Below are 16,250 nucleotides of genomic sequence, written 5' to 3' on the forward strand. Positions count from 1 at the left end.
AGTGCTGGGTGGGAGGTGTTAGGGGGAGGAGTGAGTGCTGGGTGGGAGGTGTTAGGGGGAGGAGTGAGTACTGGGTGGGAGGTGAGGTGGGGGGGGGGGGAGTGAGTGCTGGGTGGGAGGTGTAGGGGGGGGGCGCGAGTGCTGGGTGGGAGGTGTTGGGGGTGGGGGGGTGGAAGAGTGAGAGCCGGGTGGGAGATGTTGGTGGAGTGCTGGGTGGGAGGTGTTGGGAGGAGGAGTGAGTGCTGGGTGGAAGGTGTGGAGGAGTGAGTGCTGGGTGGGAGGTGTGGAGGAGTGAGTGCTGGGTGGGAGATGTTGGGGAGGAGTGAGTGCTGGGTGCGAGGTGTTGGGGGAGTGAGTGCTGTGTGGGAAGTGTTGGGGAGTGAGTGCTGGGTGGGACCTGTTTGGGGGGAGTGAGTGGTGGGTGGGATGTGTCGGGGGGCACGAGTGCTGGGTGGGAGTTGTTTGGGGGGGGAGGGAAAGAGTGAGTGCCAGGTGGGAGATGTTGGTGGAGTGAGTGCTGGGTGGGGGGTGTTGGGTGAGTGTGTGCTGGGTGGGAGGTGTTGGGTGAATGCTGTGTGGGAGGTGTTGGGGCAGTGAATGCTGGGTGGGAGGTGTTGGGGCAGTGAGTGCTGGGTGGGAAGTGTTGGGGGGGAGTGAGTGCTGGGTGGGAGCTGTTGCGGGGGGGGGGGGGGGGGTGAGTGAGTGCTGGGTGGGAGATGTTGGGGGAGTGAGTGCTGGGTGGGAGGTGTTGGAGCAATGAGTGCTGGGTGAGAGATGTTGGGGGAGGAGTGAGTGCTGGGTGGAAGGTGTGGAGGAGTGAGTGCTGGGTGGGAGGTGTTGGGGGGGGGGGGAGTGAGTGCCGGTTGGGAGGTGCTGGGTGAGTGAGTGCTGAGTGGGAGGTGTTGGGGAAGTGAGTGCTGGGTGGGATGTGTTGGGGAAGTGAGTGCTGGGTGGGACCTGTTTGGGGGGAGTGAGTGCTGGGTGGGAGGTGAGGGGGGGAGTGAGTGCTGGGTGGGAGGTGTAGGGGGGGGTCGCGAGTGCTGGGTGGGAGGTGTTGGGGGTGGGGAAGAGTGAGAGCCGGGTGGGAGATGTTGGTGGAGTGAGTGCTGGGTGGGAGGTGTTGGGACAATGAGTGCTGGGTGGGAGGTGTTGGGACAATGAGTGCTGGGTGAGAGGTGTTGCGAGGAGGAGTGAGTGCTGGGTGGAAGGTGTGGAGGAGTGAGTGCTGCGTGGGAGATGTTGGGGGAGTGAGTGCTGGGTGGAAGGTGTGGAGGAGTGAGTGCTGGGTGGGAGGTGTGGAGGAGTGCTGGGTGAGAGATGTTGGGGAGGAGTGAGTGCTGGGTGCGAGGTGTTGGGGGAGTGAATGCTAGGTGGGAGGTGTTGGGGGAGTGAGTGCTGGGTGGGAGGTGTTGGGGGACTGACTGCTGGGTGAGAGGTTTTGGGGGAGTGAGTGCTGGGTGGGAGGTGTTGGGGAGTGGCTGCTGGATGGGAGGTGTTGGGGGGGAGTGAGTGCTGGGTGGGAGGTGTTGGGGTAGTGAGTGCTGGGTGGGAGGTGTTGGGGGAGTGTGTGCTGGGTGGGAGGTGTTGGGGGCAGGAGTGAGTGCTGGGTGGGAGGTGTTGGGGGAGTGAGTGCTGGGTGGGAAGTGTTGGGGGGAGGAGTGAGTGCTGGGTGGGAGGTGTTGGGGGAGTGAGTGCTGGGTGGGAGGTGTTGGGCGAGTGAGTGCTGGGTGGGAGGTGTTGGGCGAGTGAGTGCTGGGTGGGACGTGTTGGGGGGAGGAGTGAGTGCTGGGTGGGAGGTCTTGTCGGGAGGAGGAGTAATGCTGGGCGGCAGCGATTGACACATTAACAGATGTAGATCACCAGGGGAATGTTTGTTAAAGAGAGAAAACTGTGGATAACAACAGAAATAATGTGGACATTAAAGGTTCAAAAAGAGATTCCCAACGTATAAAAACTACATGGAGGGATATGGATGTAAAAATTGTAAAGTGCAATGGATTGGATGGATGGATTTGTTTATTGTCACATGTAATAAAATAATAATAAACTTTTATTGTCACAAGTATGAAGTTACTGTGAAAAGCCCCTAGTCGCCACATTCCGGGGTCTGTTCGGGTAAGCTGGTACGGGAATTGAATCCGCGCTGCTAGCCTTGTTCTGCATCACAAACCAGCTGTCTAGCCCACTGAGCTAAACCAGCTCCGAGGTACCAAGGTACAGTGAAAAGTATTTTTCTGCGAGCAGCTCAACAGATCATTAAGTACATGAAAAGAAAAGGAAATAAAAGAAAATACATAATAGGGCAATACAAGGTACACAGTGTAACAAGATAACACTGGCATTGGGTGAAGCATACAGGGGTGTAGTGTTAGTGAGGTCACTAGGAGTCTGGGAACAGCGGGGAAGAAGCTGTTTTTGAGCCTGTTCGTGCGTGTTCTCAGACTTTTGTATCTTAGGTGGAGAATGAAGAAATGGGAGGGGAAATGAGTTGGAAAATAAGTTGGTGGAGTATAGAAAAAGGCATCATCAGCAAGTAAGAGGAAGGGGGGGAAAAAAGTTTCTGAAATATATTCATGGAATGTGAGCATCACTGGCAGCACTTACTGTCCATCCCTAATTGACCTTGAGAAAGTGGTGGTGAGAAGATGTCAAATCAAATGATCAAGGGATAGCAAGTAACCCAAATGATTCTCCTGTATGGTCCTGGAGAGAATTCAGCAATTGAGGGCATTCAGCCTCTGATCTTTGGTAAGCGTTCTCCAAGGCAGCCTTCAGGACGCGCGACAACACAGAATCGCCGAGCAGAACATAATAGAACATTACAGCGCACTACAGGCCCTTTGGCCCTGATGACCAAGTTCTGCACGCATGAGCATGGCCTCAACCGGGACCTTCGATTCATGTCTCATTTCATTCACCCCGACCATCTGGCCTGAGCTTATGAAATCCTACCAACTGTCCTGGCTTGAGACAATTCACACCTCTTTAACTTGTGATTATCCCTCTCTCCAGTCACTCTATCTGGACCTGTAAAGACTTAATTACCTGCAAAGACTCGCATTTAAAGTATCGTCTTGCATCATTGACTTAGTCTATATTGTGGTTGTGGGACCCACCTCTTCACTCACCTGATGAAGGAGCTGTGCTCCGAAAGCAAGTGATTCGAAACAAACCTGTTGGACTTTAATCTGGTGTTGTAAGACTTCTTACTGCGCTCACCCCAGTCCAACGCCGGCATCTCCACGTCAATTAAATTAAATTGGCATCTGGTTATTCCCTTCTTTAAGAGATATTTCAGGAATGCTAGTAGAGTGATAACATCACTGAACTGGTAATCCAGAAACCTGGACTAATGCCCCAGATATCACCCCACCCCCAGAGTTCAAATCACACCACAGCAGCTGGAGGTATTTAAATACAATTAATTAAATAATTTGGAATAAAAAGCTGGTCTCTAATGATGACCATGAAACTACCAGATTGCCATAAAAATCTATCTGGTTCACTTGTGGGAAGGAAGTCTGCCAGTCTGCCTTACAGGTGACTCCAGGTCCACAGCAAGGCGTTTGACTCATAACTGCCCTCTGAAATGGCTGAGCAAGCCACTCCGTCATACGGACCACCCAGCATCAACCCACACACTGGAAATGTCCACTCTGCCCAGTTGACCCTGCGTGCTCCTTACTAACATCTGGGGGCTTGTGCCAAAATTGGGAGAGCTGTCCCACAGATTGGTCAAGCTGACACAGTTAGACTGAGAGAATTGTACCTTACAGACAATGTCCCAGACACCACCATCACTGGGTATGGCCTGTCTCATCGGTAGACAGATCCACCAAAGGTGACGGCATCGTGGCGATCAGTGGTCCTGGAAATCATCATCCAGTCTGGACCGCATGAAGTCTCATGGCATCAGGTCAAACATGGACAAGGAAGCCTCTCACAAGGTATCGTAACCCCTCAGCTGATGAATCAGCACTCCTCCATGTTGTACACCAACTGGAGGATGCATTGAGTATTGCAAGGGCACAGAATATACTCTGGGTGAGGGGAGGAGCTTCAATGTTCATCAGCAAGAGTGGCTGCATAGCACCACTACTGACCGGGTTGGCCTAGTCCTGAACGACATAGCTGGCTCTGGAGGCAGGTGGTGAGAGAACCAACAAGAGATAAAAACCTACTTGACCTCCCCCTCACCAATCTGCCTGTCCCAGATGCATCTCTGACAGTATTAGTATGAGTGACCACCACACAGTCCCACATTGAAGATATATTCTGATGGGTGTTGTGCAACACTACGACCGTGCTAAATGGGATAGATTCAGAATAGGTGCAGCAACTCAAAACTGGGCATGTATCAGGTGGTATGCACCATTAGCCGCAGTAGAATTGTAGTCGCTCTTGGGATGGGAACGTCGCTGGCTGGGTCAGCTTTTGTTGCCCATCTCTAATTGCCTTTCAACTGAGTGGCTTCCTGGGCCATTTCAGTGGAGTGGCGTCAAGAGTCAACCACATTGCTGTGCGGGTCTGGGGTCACATGTAGGCCAGACCGGGTATGGATGGCAAATTTCCTTCCCTGAAGGACATGACTGAACCAGATGAGATTTTACCACAATTGGCAACTGTTGCATGGTCATCATTAGACTTTTAATTCCATATTTTTTTATTGAATCGAAATTTCACCATCTGCCGTGGTGGGATTTGATCCCAGGATCCCAGAGCATTACTCTGGGTCTCTGGATTACTAGTCTACTGACAATACTACTACGCCACTGCCTCCCGATAATCTGTAACCACACAACCTTGCATGTTCCTCACTCTACCACGATCAATTCAGGGGACCATCACGGTTCAGTGAGGAGTGCAGGCAAGCCAGGAACAGGAGCAGGCACACTTAGAAATGAGTTGTCAACTTCAAGCTACAGCACTAAACTACATACATACCAATGGTAGCAGCATGTGACAGACAGAACTAAACGATCATATAACCGAGGGAGAAGTTTAAAGCTCTGCAGTCCTAACACATCCAGATGTGAATGGTGGTGGACAATAGTGGTTAGCACTATGGCTTCACAGCGCCAGGGTCGCAGGTTCGATTCCCGGCTTGGGTCACTGTCTGTGCAGAGTCTACACGTACTCCCCGTGTCTGCGTGGGTTTCCTCCGAGTGCTCCGGTTTCCTCCCACAAGTCCCAAAAAATGTGCTATTAGGTAATTTGGACATTCTGAATTCTCCCTCTGTGTACCCGAACAGGCGCCGGAATGTGGCGACTCGGGGATTTTCAGAGTAACTTCATTGCAGTGTTAATGTAAGCTTACTTGTGACAATAAAGATTATTATTATTAAACAACTCCCTGGACGAGGTGGTTCCATAAATAACCCCACCCTCAACAATGGGGGAATCTGGGACATTAATCAAAAAAGAAGCTAAGGCTGAAGCATTCGCAACAAACCGGAAGGTCCGAGTGGATGATCCGAAGGATAATTAATTATTAACGGCTATTTTTGTGACTGAAAGGCTGTTTCCAGTGGGTCTCAGTACAAGGTCCATTCTTTGGTGGTATATATTAATAATTTGCACATAAATGTAGGAAGAATGATCAATGACCAAGGGACCATCTGTGTGTGGAGCTGGAGGACATTGATGAGGTGTTAAGCGAGTACTTCACATCTGTCTTCACTCTGGAGGAGGAGAATGTTAGTACGGAATTCGAGGAGGAAGGACAGTGAGTTTCTTGAAAGTTTTGACATAAGGGTGTGAGGAGGTCCTAGAGGGTTTGGCGGGCTTAAAAGTGGACAAATTCCCAGATCCGGATGAGTTGTATCCCAGGCTGCTGTGGGAGGCAAGGGAGGAAATTATAGGAGCCTTGACCCAAATTGTTAATTCCTCTCTGGCCACAGGATTGGAGCGCAGCTAATATGGTTCCACTTTTCAAGAAAGGTGGTTGAGATAAACCAGGGAATTACAAACCAGTGGGTCTCACAGCGGTAGTAGGGAAATGAATGGAGAAAAAAATTCTGAAGGACGAATTAGTTTCCACTTGAAGGTGCAGGGTTTAATCAGGGGTAGTCAGCATGACTTTGTCAGAGGGGTCATACCTAACAAATTTGGTTGAATTTGTGGAAATGATCGGGTGTGTAGATGAAGGTGATGCAATTGAAGTAGTTTATACGGATTTCAGCAAAGCCTTTGACGAGATCCCACATGGGAGACTGATAAAGAAGGTAAAAGCACATGGGATCCAGGGTAACGTGGCAAGTTGGATCCAAAACCTGCTTAATGATAGGTGACAAGAAGGTGATAGCAGCAGGCTGTTTGTGTGACTGGAAGACGGTATCCCATGGCATACCACAGGGATCAGTGCTAGGTACCTTCTTGTTCGTCATATTATATATATATATTATATATATATATATATTTATACAATATAAACAAAAGAGATGAGAATGTGGAGCAGGTCAGGTTCATAGGGCAGCATACGGAATACTTGCCTTTATCATTCATGGCACAGATTATAAGAGCAGAGAGGTTATGTTGGAGCTGTATAAAACTTTGGTTAGACCACAGCTGGAGGACTGTGTTCAGTTCTGGTCACCTCACTATAGGAAGGGTGTGATTAAAGTGGAGAAGATGCGGAGGAGATTCGCCAGGATGTTGCCTGAGTTGGCACGGTGGCACAGTGCTGCCTCACAGTGCAGAGACCCGAGTTCGATTCTGACCTTGAGTGGCTGTCTGTGTGGAGTTTGCACATTCTTCCCGTGTCTGCGTGGGTTTCCTCCGTGTGCTCTGGTTTCCTTCCAAAGTTGTGCAGGTTAGGGGTTTGGCTATGCTAAATTGTTCCTAGGTGGGGTTACGTGGAAAGGGTGGGTATTTGGCCTTGGTGAGGTGCTCTTTCAAAGGGCCGGGGCAGACTCAATGAGTCAAATGGCCTCCTTCTGAACTGTCGGGATTCTATGATTCCAGGGAGCATTTGAGCTACGATGAGCGGCTGAATAAGCTCCGGTTGTTTTCTTTTAAGCAGAGAAGGCTGAGAGGGGACCCAATTGAGGTGTATACAATCATGAGGGGCATGGACAGGAATAGGAAGCATCTGTTCCCCTTAGTTGAAGGGTCAATACCAGGGGGGGGGGGGGGGGGCATAATTTTAAGGTGAGGGCAGGAGGTTTAAAGGGAATTTGAGGAAAAATAAATTTCACCGAGAGGGTGGTGGGAATCTGGAATGACTGCTTAGGGGGTAGTAGAGGCAGGAAACCTCACAACCTTTAAAAAGTACTTGAATGAGCATTTGAAATGTCATTCAAGGCTATGTACCAAGTGGTGGAAAGTGGGATTTGTGTAGATTTAATGAAGTTTTGTCAGTGCAGACTCGATGATCTGAAAGGGACTCTTCTGTACTGTATAACTCTATAATCTTGCAGAAGATACAAATATTGGCCACGTGGTTGCTGGCGAGGAGGATTGCTGTAGGCTGCAGGAAGATATCAATGGACTGGTCAGGTGGGCAGAAAAGTGGCAAATAGAATTTAACCCAGAGAAGTGAGGTGATGCATTTCAGGAAGTTAAATGGGGTAAATGAGTGGGAGGATACTGAGGTGTGCAGAAGAAGTGAATGACCTTGGAGTGAATGTCCACAGATCCCTGACGGTAACAGGACAGGTCGATTAGTGGTTAAGAAGGAAATGGAATTCTTCCCTTTATTAGCTGAGGCAGAGAATATCAAAGCAGGAAGATTATGCTGGAACTGTATAAAACATTAGTTAGGCTACAACTTGAGCACTGTGTGCAGTTCTGGTCACTTTGTTACAGAAAGGGTGTCATTGAATTAGAGAGGGTACAGAGGGCATTTATGAGGCTGTTGCCAGGACTGGAAAATTACGGCTGTGATGAAAGATTGGACAGGCTGGGGTTGTTCTTCCTGGAACAAAGGAGGTTGAGGGGAGATTTGATTGAGAAAATACAAGATTGCGAGGGGTGTGGTAGAGTGAATGGGAAGGACTGATTCAGCAGAAAGGTCAGTGAGTAGAGGGCATAGATTTAAAGTGATTGGTAGAAAGATTAGAGGGGAGATGAGGAAACGGTATTCTGCCAGAGGGTTTTGGGGGTCTGGAGCTCACTGCCTGAAAAGGGTGGTCAAGGCAGAAAACCCTCAAAGATGTCTGGATTTGCACCATAACCTGCAGGGCTCTGGATCAAACACTGTAAAGTGAGATTAGACTGGGTGGCTTGTTTCCAGCCAACGCAGACACGATGGGCCGAGTAGCCTCTTTCTGTGCCTTAAATGTTCTACAATTCCATGACCATCAACCTGAGACTTCAGTAGCATCACCACTGCTGAGTTCCCCACCACAAACATCCTGGGGGTTACTATTGACCAGAAACTGTCTGACTAGTCATATAAATACTGTTGTTACAACAGCAGGTCAGAGGCTGGGAATCCTGCAGCGAGTAACTCATGAAAATAATAATAATCTTTAAAGTCACAAGTAGGCTTACATTAACACTGCAATGAAGTTATCTCCTGACATCCCAAAGCCTGTCCACCACCTACACAGCACAAGTCAGGAGTGTGATGGAAAACTAGCATCGTGGATAGCACAATTGCTTCACAGCTCCAGGGTCCCAGGTTCGATTCCGGCTTTGGTCACTGTCTGTGCGGAGTCTACACATCCTCCCCGTGTCTGCGTGGGTTTCCTCCGGGTGCTCCGGTTTCCTCCCACAGTCCAAAGATGTGCAGGTTAGGTGGATTGGCCATGATAAATTGCCCTTAGTGTCCAAAATTGCCCTTAGTGTTGGGTGGGGTTACTGGGTTATGGGGATTGGGTGGAGGTGTTGACCTTGGGTAGGGTGCTCTTTCCGAGAGTCGGTGCAGACTCGATGGGCCGAATGGCCCCCTTCTGCACTGTAAATTCTATGATAATCTATGATAACACTCAACACCATCAAGGACAAAGCCCACTTGATAGGCACCTCATCCACTACTGTACATATTCACTCCCTCCATCACCGCACAGTGGCAGCAGTCAGAAAGTCAAGGAGTCCAACAGCACAGTAAAGGCCCTTCGGGCCATTGCGTCTGCGCCAACCAAAAACAGATATCCAACTATGCTAATTTTATTTCCCAGCACTTGGCCCATAGGCTTGTATGCCCTGGGATTGCAAGTGCACATCTAAATACTTCTTAAATGTTATGAGGGTCTTTGCCTCCACCACCCTTTCAGGCAGTGAGTTCCTGACTCCCACCACTCTTGTGTGAAAAGAATCTTCTTCACATCCCCTCTAAATCTCCTGCCCCTTACTGTAAATCTATGCCCCTGGTCAATGATGCCCCCACCACGGGGAAAAACATTAAGTTGGATAAGACCCAGAGCCTGATGGAATGTTCCCCAGAATACTGAGGGAGGCAAGGGAGGAAATTTCTGGGGCCTTGACAGAAATCTTTGCATCCTCATTGGCTACAGGTGAGATCCCAGAGGACTGGAGAATAGTTAATGTTGTTCCTTTGTTTAAGAAGGGCAGCGGGCATAATCCAGGAAATTATGGGCCAGTGAGCCCCATGTTAGTGTTCAGGAAATTATTGGATAAGATTCTTCGGGATGGGATTTACTCACATTTGGAAACAAATGGACGTATTAGCAATAGGCAGCATGGTTTTGTGAAGGGGAGGTCGTGCCTCACTAACCTCATCAAGTTTTACGATGAAGTGACGAAGGTGATTGATGAAGGAAGGGCAGTGGATGTTGTCTATATGGACTTCAGTAAAACCTTTTTTAGAAAATATTTTATTGAAACATTTGTAATTTTCACAATTTAACATGTTGACATTTCTAAAACAACCGTGCGGGTCGACGCACAAATCAGTAAAACCTTTGAAAAGGTACCTCATGGCAGGCTGGTACAAAAGGTGAAGTCACATGGGATCAGCGGAGAGCTGGCAAGATGGATACAGAACTGTCTTGGTCATAGAACTTAGAGGGTAATGGTGGAAGGGTGCTTTTCTGAATGGAAGCTGTGACTAGTGGTGTTCCACAGGGATCAGTGCTAGGATCTTTGCTGCTCGTATTATATATAAATGATTTGGAGGAAACTGTAGCTGGTCTGATTAGTAAGTTTGCGGATGACACAAAGTTTGGTGGGGTTGGGGGTAGGAAAGAGGATACAGAAAGATATAGATCGGTTGGAGACATGGGCGGAGAATTGGCAGATGGAGTTTAATCCGCACAAATGTGAGATAATGCATTTTGAAAGGTCGAATACAGGTGGAAATTATACAATAATTGGCAGAACCCTTAGGAGTATTGACAGCAGCCAGAGATCTGGGCATAAAGATCCACAGGTCACTGAAAATGGCAACACAGGTGGAGAAGATAGTCAAAAAGGCATACGTCGGGGCATTGAATATAAAAATTGGCAAGTCATGCTGTAGCTGTACAGAACCTTAGTTAGGCCACATTTGGAATAGTGTGTACAATTCTGGTCGCCATACTACTCGAAGGATATGGATGTTTTGGAGAGGGTACAAAAGAGGTTTAACAGGATGCTGCCTGGTCTAGAGGGTATTAGCAATGAGGAGAGGTTGAACAAACATAGATTGTTTTCATTGGAACAATATAGGTTGAGGGGCGACCTGACAGAGATTTACAAAATTATGAGTGATATGGACAGAGTGGATAGTCAGACACTTTTTCGCAGGGTGGAAAATTCAATTACTAGGGGACATAGGTTTAAGGTGCGAGGGGAAAAGTTGAGGGGAGATGTGCGAGGCAAGTTTTTTTACACAGACAGTGATGAGTGCTTGGAATGCGCTGCCAAGGGAGTTGGTGGAAGCAGATACAATAAAGCAGTTTAAGAGACATCTTGACGAATACATGAATAGGATGGGAATAGAGGGATACGGACCCTGGAAGTCCCGAAGGTTTTAATTTAGACAGGCATCATGGTCGGTGCAGGCTTGGAGGGCAGAAGGGCCTGTTCATGTGCTGTACGGTTCTTTGTTTCTTCCGGTCTACTCTAACTATAATTTTATACATCTCAATCATGACACCCCTCAATCCCCTCTGTTCCAAGATAAACAACCCCAGTCTATCCAATCTCTCTTCATAGCAAAAACACTCCAGCCCACGCAACATGCTGGAAAATTCCCACTGCAACATTTCCAATACGATCACATCCTTCCTATAATGTGGATTCCAGAACTGCACACAATACTCCAGCTGTTTTGTACAGTTCGGCATAATCTCCCTGCTCTTAAACTCTATGCCTCGGGTAATAAAGGTAAGTATACCATATGCCTTCTTAACCACTGTATGGTGTTGCTAACTTTTGGTTGGTTCAATTGGCTCTGTTTTATAACCTTTGCTCTCGAGTCACCAGGTACCGCCACGAGGTTCAAATCCAAGTAATGATCAATAACTCAATACACCGATTAGTAAGATTCAAATCAAAGCACATTTATTATACACAGTAATCGCTACTCATGCATAAATGGCTAAGCTACTTCTACGACTAACAGGCCTATACTTAGCTTCGGACTGGCCCACCAGGTCAGGGGAACAAATGGCCTTTCGTTCGGGTTCTGAGTCTGCGGGATTCGAAGTTGGTACGGATTGGTAGCTAGGAGCGCCTATCTCGTAGCGGGCGTTGACTTAAGACTTACTGGATATCGGCGGCAGTTGAACCGGTCACGGTCAAGGTTGGTTCGCGTTGCTGAGTGACCCGGTCAAGAAAAACGATTTGAACTTGGGGGCTTAACTTTATAGTCCCCAGGGGCTTCCCGCCTTTCGGGGCGGAACCTGTACCTGGTTCCAAGTGATTGGACTTTGTTCCAATCGCTTGGTTCGATTTCTCCAATACTGGAGCGGTTCCCTGATCGATGGGCGGTCTTGAGGTGTCCGTTAACCTCTTTTGTGTTGGCTCCTGCTGGCGCCGGGGAGTCTGGCTTAGCTTTGTTTGTCGCAAATATTGCGATTGTTCCCGGGATCGCTCATCAGTGTGTAGATGGCTGCTACATTATTATGCAGATAGCTGCTTGTATCGATGCTGTCTGGGCTTTTGCAGAGTTTAATACACAGTAAACTTGCACCTGCTGGTTTCTGCCTGTGTTGGCTGAATTTCCCTGCAGCCTTTGCTGTTATCCATTTTACATCGGGAGTTGGCCAACCCAGGTGGCTACACTGGTTACTCTTATGGACTGACCTGATTTCTTCACACATCTTCTCTACCGAGTAGTACTACACCCGATGCCTCTGTCTATGTAGTTACATTGTACATTTTATGTTTGCGCTATTATTTATTCTCTTTTCATGTACGGAATGATCTGTGTGAGCTGCCCGCAGAACAATACTTTTCTCTGTACCTCGTTACACATGATAATAAACAAATCCAATCCAACCTGCCCTGGTCTTAAGGTTCACTGACGTCCCTCTGACCTCGGTGCTTCCCAGGGTCCTGCCCTTTATCATATATTCCTTTGCCTTGTTTGTCCTGCCCAAGTGCATCACCTCATACTTATCCGTATTGAATTCCATTTGCCACTGATCAGCCAATCTGACCAGTCCATATCCTCCTGTAATCTAAGGCTATCCTTCTCACTATTTACCATCCCACCAATTTTTGTATCATCCGCAAACTATATCTGAATCATTTATATAAACCACAAACAGCAAGGGCCCCAACACTGATCCCTGCAGGACCCCACTGGACGCAGGCTTCCAGTCAGAAAAACATCCCTTAACCGCACCCTCTGCTTCGTCACACAGCTAATTCTGGGTTCAATTTACCAAATTTCCTTGGATCCCATGGGCTCTTAATTCAGTCTCCCATGTGGGACCTTATCAAAAGCCTTGCTGATGTCCAAGTCGGCAATGTCAAATGCATTGCCCTCAGCTACACAGCTGGTCACCTCTTCTAAAAATTCAATCAAGGTGGTCAGACATGACCTCCCCTTAACAAAACCATGCTGACTGTTCTTGATTAATCCCTGCCTCTCCAAATGCAGAATAATTCTGACTCTCAGAATTGCTTCTAATCGTTTCATAGAATTTACAGTGCAGAAGGAGGCCATTCGGCCCATCGAGTCTGCACCAGCTCTTGGAAAGAGCACCCTACCCAAGGTCAACACCTCCACCCTATCCCCATAATCCAGTAACCCCACCCAACGCTAAGAGCAATTTTGGACACTAAGGGCAATTTATCATGGCCAATCCACCTAACCTGCACATCTTTGGACTGTGGGAGGAAACCGGAGCACCCGGAGGAAACCCACGCACACACGGGGAGGATGTGCAGACTCCGCACAGACAGTGACCCAAGCCGGAATCGAACCTGGGACCCTGGAGCTGTGAAGCAATTGTGCTATCCACAATGCTGAGGTTAAACTGATTGGTCTGTAGTTTGCTCGTTTATCCCTTCCTCCCTTCTTGAATAATAATACCACATTGGTTATACTCCAGTCCTCCAGCACCTCTCCGATGGCCAGAGAGGAAATGAAAATTATTGCCAGTGCCTGCTATTTCCTCCCCTACCTCATCCAGCAGCCTGGGATGCATTTCATCTGGCCTTGGATATTTGTCTACTTCTAAGCCTGCCAGACTACTCAAAACCCCTCTCTTATCACAGTCCTTCTCCCTGGTTTTTATACCCGCACTATTCCTCTCACGAGTGAACACTGACACAAAATATTAATTTAGAACCCTACCTACATCCTCCGGCTCCATACACAAATTACCACTGTGGTCCTTAATGGGCTCTACCCTTTCCCTAATTATCCTTTTACCTTTCATGTTCTTTTAAAACTTAGGATTTTCCTTTATTTTACTTGTCATTATCTTTTCGTGTCCCATTTTTGCTCTCCTAATTTCCTTTTTTTAAGTTCCCTCTTGAATATTCTATAAGCTCGGGCTTCTGCTGTTTGAACCCTCAATATCTGCCACAAGCCTCCCTTTTTCTCCTGATCCAATGCTGTATATCCTTTGATGTCCAGAGCTCACTGGATTTGTTGGTCCCACCCTTTTTCGTGATTGAAAAATGTTGTGGCCCTGCGTTCTCCCAATTTCCTTCTTGAATTCATCCCACTGTTCTGTCACAGATTTACCTAAAAGTGGCTGCTCCCAGTCTACTCTGGCCAAATCATTTCTGATCTTATTAAAATTGGCCTTTCCCCAGTTTAGAATTTTGATCCCAGGCTCATCCTTGTCCTTTTCCATAACAATCTTGAATTTAACAGTTATGGTCACTATCTGCAAAATGCTCCCCCATTGATACTTCAACCACTTGCCTCCCTTCGTTACCTAAACTTAAGTCCAGGACCGCCCTCTCTCTTGTAGGACCTTCCACGTACTGGCTTAAAAAGTTCTCCTGGTTACATCTTAAGAATTCCTCACCCTCTAAACCTTTTACATTATGGCTATCCCAGTTAACATTGGGGGAAGTTAAAATCCCCCACTATCACGACCCGATTACTTAGTAATAATAATCTTTATTGTCACAAATAGGCTTACATTAACACTGCAATGAAGTTACTGTGAAAAGTTTTACACTTCTCTGCAACGTGCCTACATATCTGCTCTTCTATTTCTCTCAGACTGCGAGGGGGGCCCATAGAACATTCCCAGCAACGTGATTGTTCCTATTTGGTTTTTAAGTTCCACCCAGGTGGCTTCATTTAATGAGCTTTCTAAGATGTCGTCCCTCCTTACTGCTGTAATTGATTCGCTGATCAAAATTTCGACACCGCCTCCTCTTTTACCTCCTTCCCTGCCTCGGCTGAAGATCCTATGTCCTAGTGTGTACCATACATAGGATGCCTGCAGCAATTCACCAATATTCCTTCGACAGCCCCTTCCATGTTCGACTTGAAGGACAGGGACAGTAGGTGCATGGGAATATCACTTTGCTAAGTTCTCCTCCAAACCACACACTATGCTGACTTGGAATTATATCACTGTTCCTTCTCAGTCATTGGGTCAAAATCCTGGAACTCCCTAAAAGCACTGAGTGTATCTGCACCAGATGGACTGCAGCAGTAAAAGGCTTCTCATTGTCACCTTCTCGAGGGCAATTAGAGATGGGCAACAAATGTAGGCCTTGCCAGCAATGATCCCATTCCAGGAGACAATTGTGCCCGAGGATGGGATGACCTAACAGAGCAGCAATCCTTAAAAAGCAGAGACAACCCAGGTGCCTACAAACCAGAGTCAGTGGTGGGTATCAGATTAGAAGACAGGTCTGAAAGAGGAGGAATTGAAAGATGTGACGACAATGAAATCATAAAAGTGTCATAGATGTTTACAGCATGGAAACAGGCCCTTTGGCCCAGCTTGTCCATGCCGCCCAGTTTCTATCACTAAGCTTGTCCCACTTGCCTGCATTTGGCCCGTATCCCTCTATACCCACCCTGCCCATGTAACTGTCTAACTGTTTTTTAAAGGAAAACATTGGACCTGCCTCTTCCACTGCCCTCTGGCAGCTCGCTCCAGATGCTCACCACCCTCTGTGTGAAGAAATTTCCCCTCTGGTCTCTTTTGTCTCTCTCTCCTCTCACCTTAAACATATGCCCTCTAGTTTTAGACTCCTCTACCTTTGAGAAAATAGGTTGACTATCTACCTTATCGATGCTTTTCATTATTTTATAGACCTCTATAAGATCGCCCCTAAGCCTCCTACGCTCCAGGGAAAAAAGTCCCAGCCTATCCAGCATCTCCTTATAACTCAGCAATCAAGTCCTGGTAGCATCCTAGTAAATCTCTTCCGCACTCTTTCTAGTTTAACAATATCCTTCCTATAATAAGGTAACCAGAACTGAACAGTATCCCATGTGTGGTCTTACCCATGTCTTGTACAACTTCAACAAAATGTCCCAACTTGTACTCAATATTCTAACCAATAAAACCTAGCATGCTAAATGCTTTCTTCACCACCCTGTCCACCTGCGACTCCACCTTCAAGGAGCTATGAATCTGTACCCCTAGATCTCTTTGTTATGTAACTCTCCCCAACTCCCTACCACTAACTGAATAGGTCCTGCCCTGATTTGATCTGCCGAAATGCATTATCTCACATTTATCCAAACTAAATTCCATCTGCCACTCATCAGCCCACTGGCCCAATTGGTCAAGATCCTGTTGCAAACATACATAACCTTCTTCACTATTCTCAATGCCACCAATCTTGGTGTCATCTGCAAACCATGCCTCCTACATTCTCATCCAAATCATTTACATATATCACAATTTTTTTTTTTTAATTTAGAGTAC

At 47.5% G+C, this 16,250-nt stretch overlaps 1 protein-coding gene across 3 annotated transcripts in view; it reads right to left on the minus strand.

The window, feature by feature from the left end:
- The window catches only part of trit1 (tRNA isopentenyltransferase 1), a 55,987-nt gene that overhangs the window by 16,952 nt on the left and 22,785 nt on the right, over nt 1-16,250 (minus strand). The gene's annotated exons all lie outside the window — the stretch shown is intronic.

This window comes from Scyliorhinus torazame, chromosome 1 (genome assembly GCF_047496885.1).
Source record: "Scyliorhinus torazame isolate Kashiwa2021f chromosome 1, sScyTor2.1, whole genome shotgun sequence".
Classification (NCBI taxonomy): domain Eukaryota; kingdom Metazoa; phylum Chordata; class Chondrichthyes; order Carcharhiniformes; family Scyliorhinidae; genus Scyliorhinus; species Scyliorhinus torazame.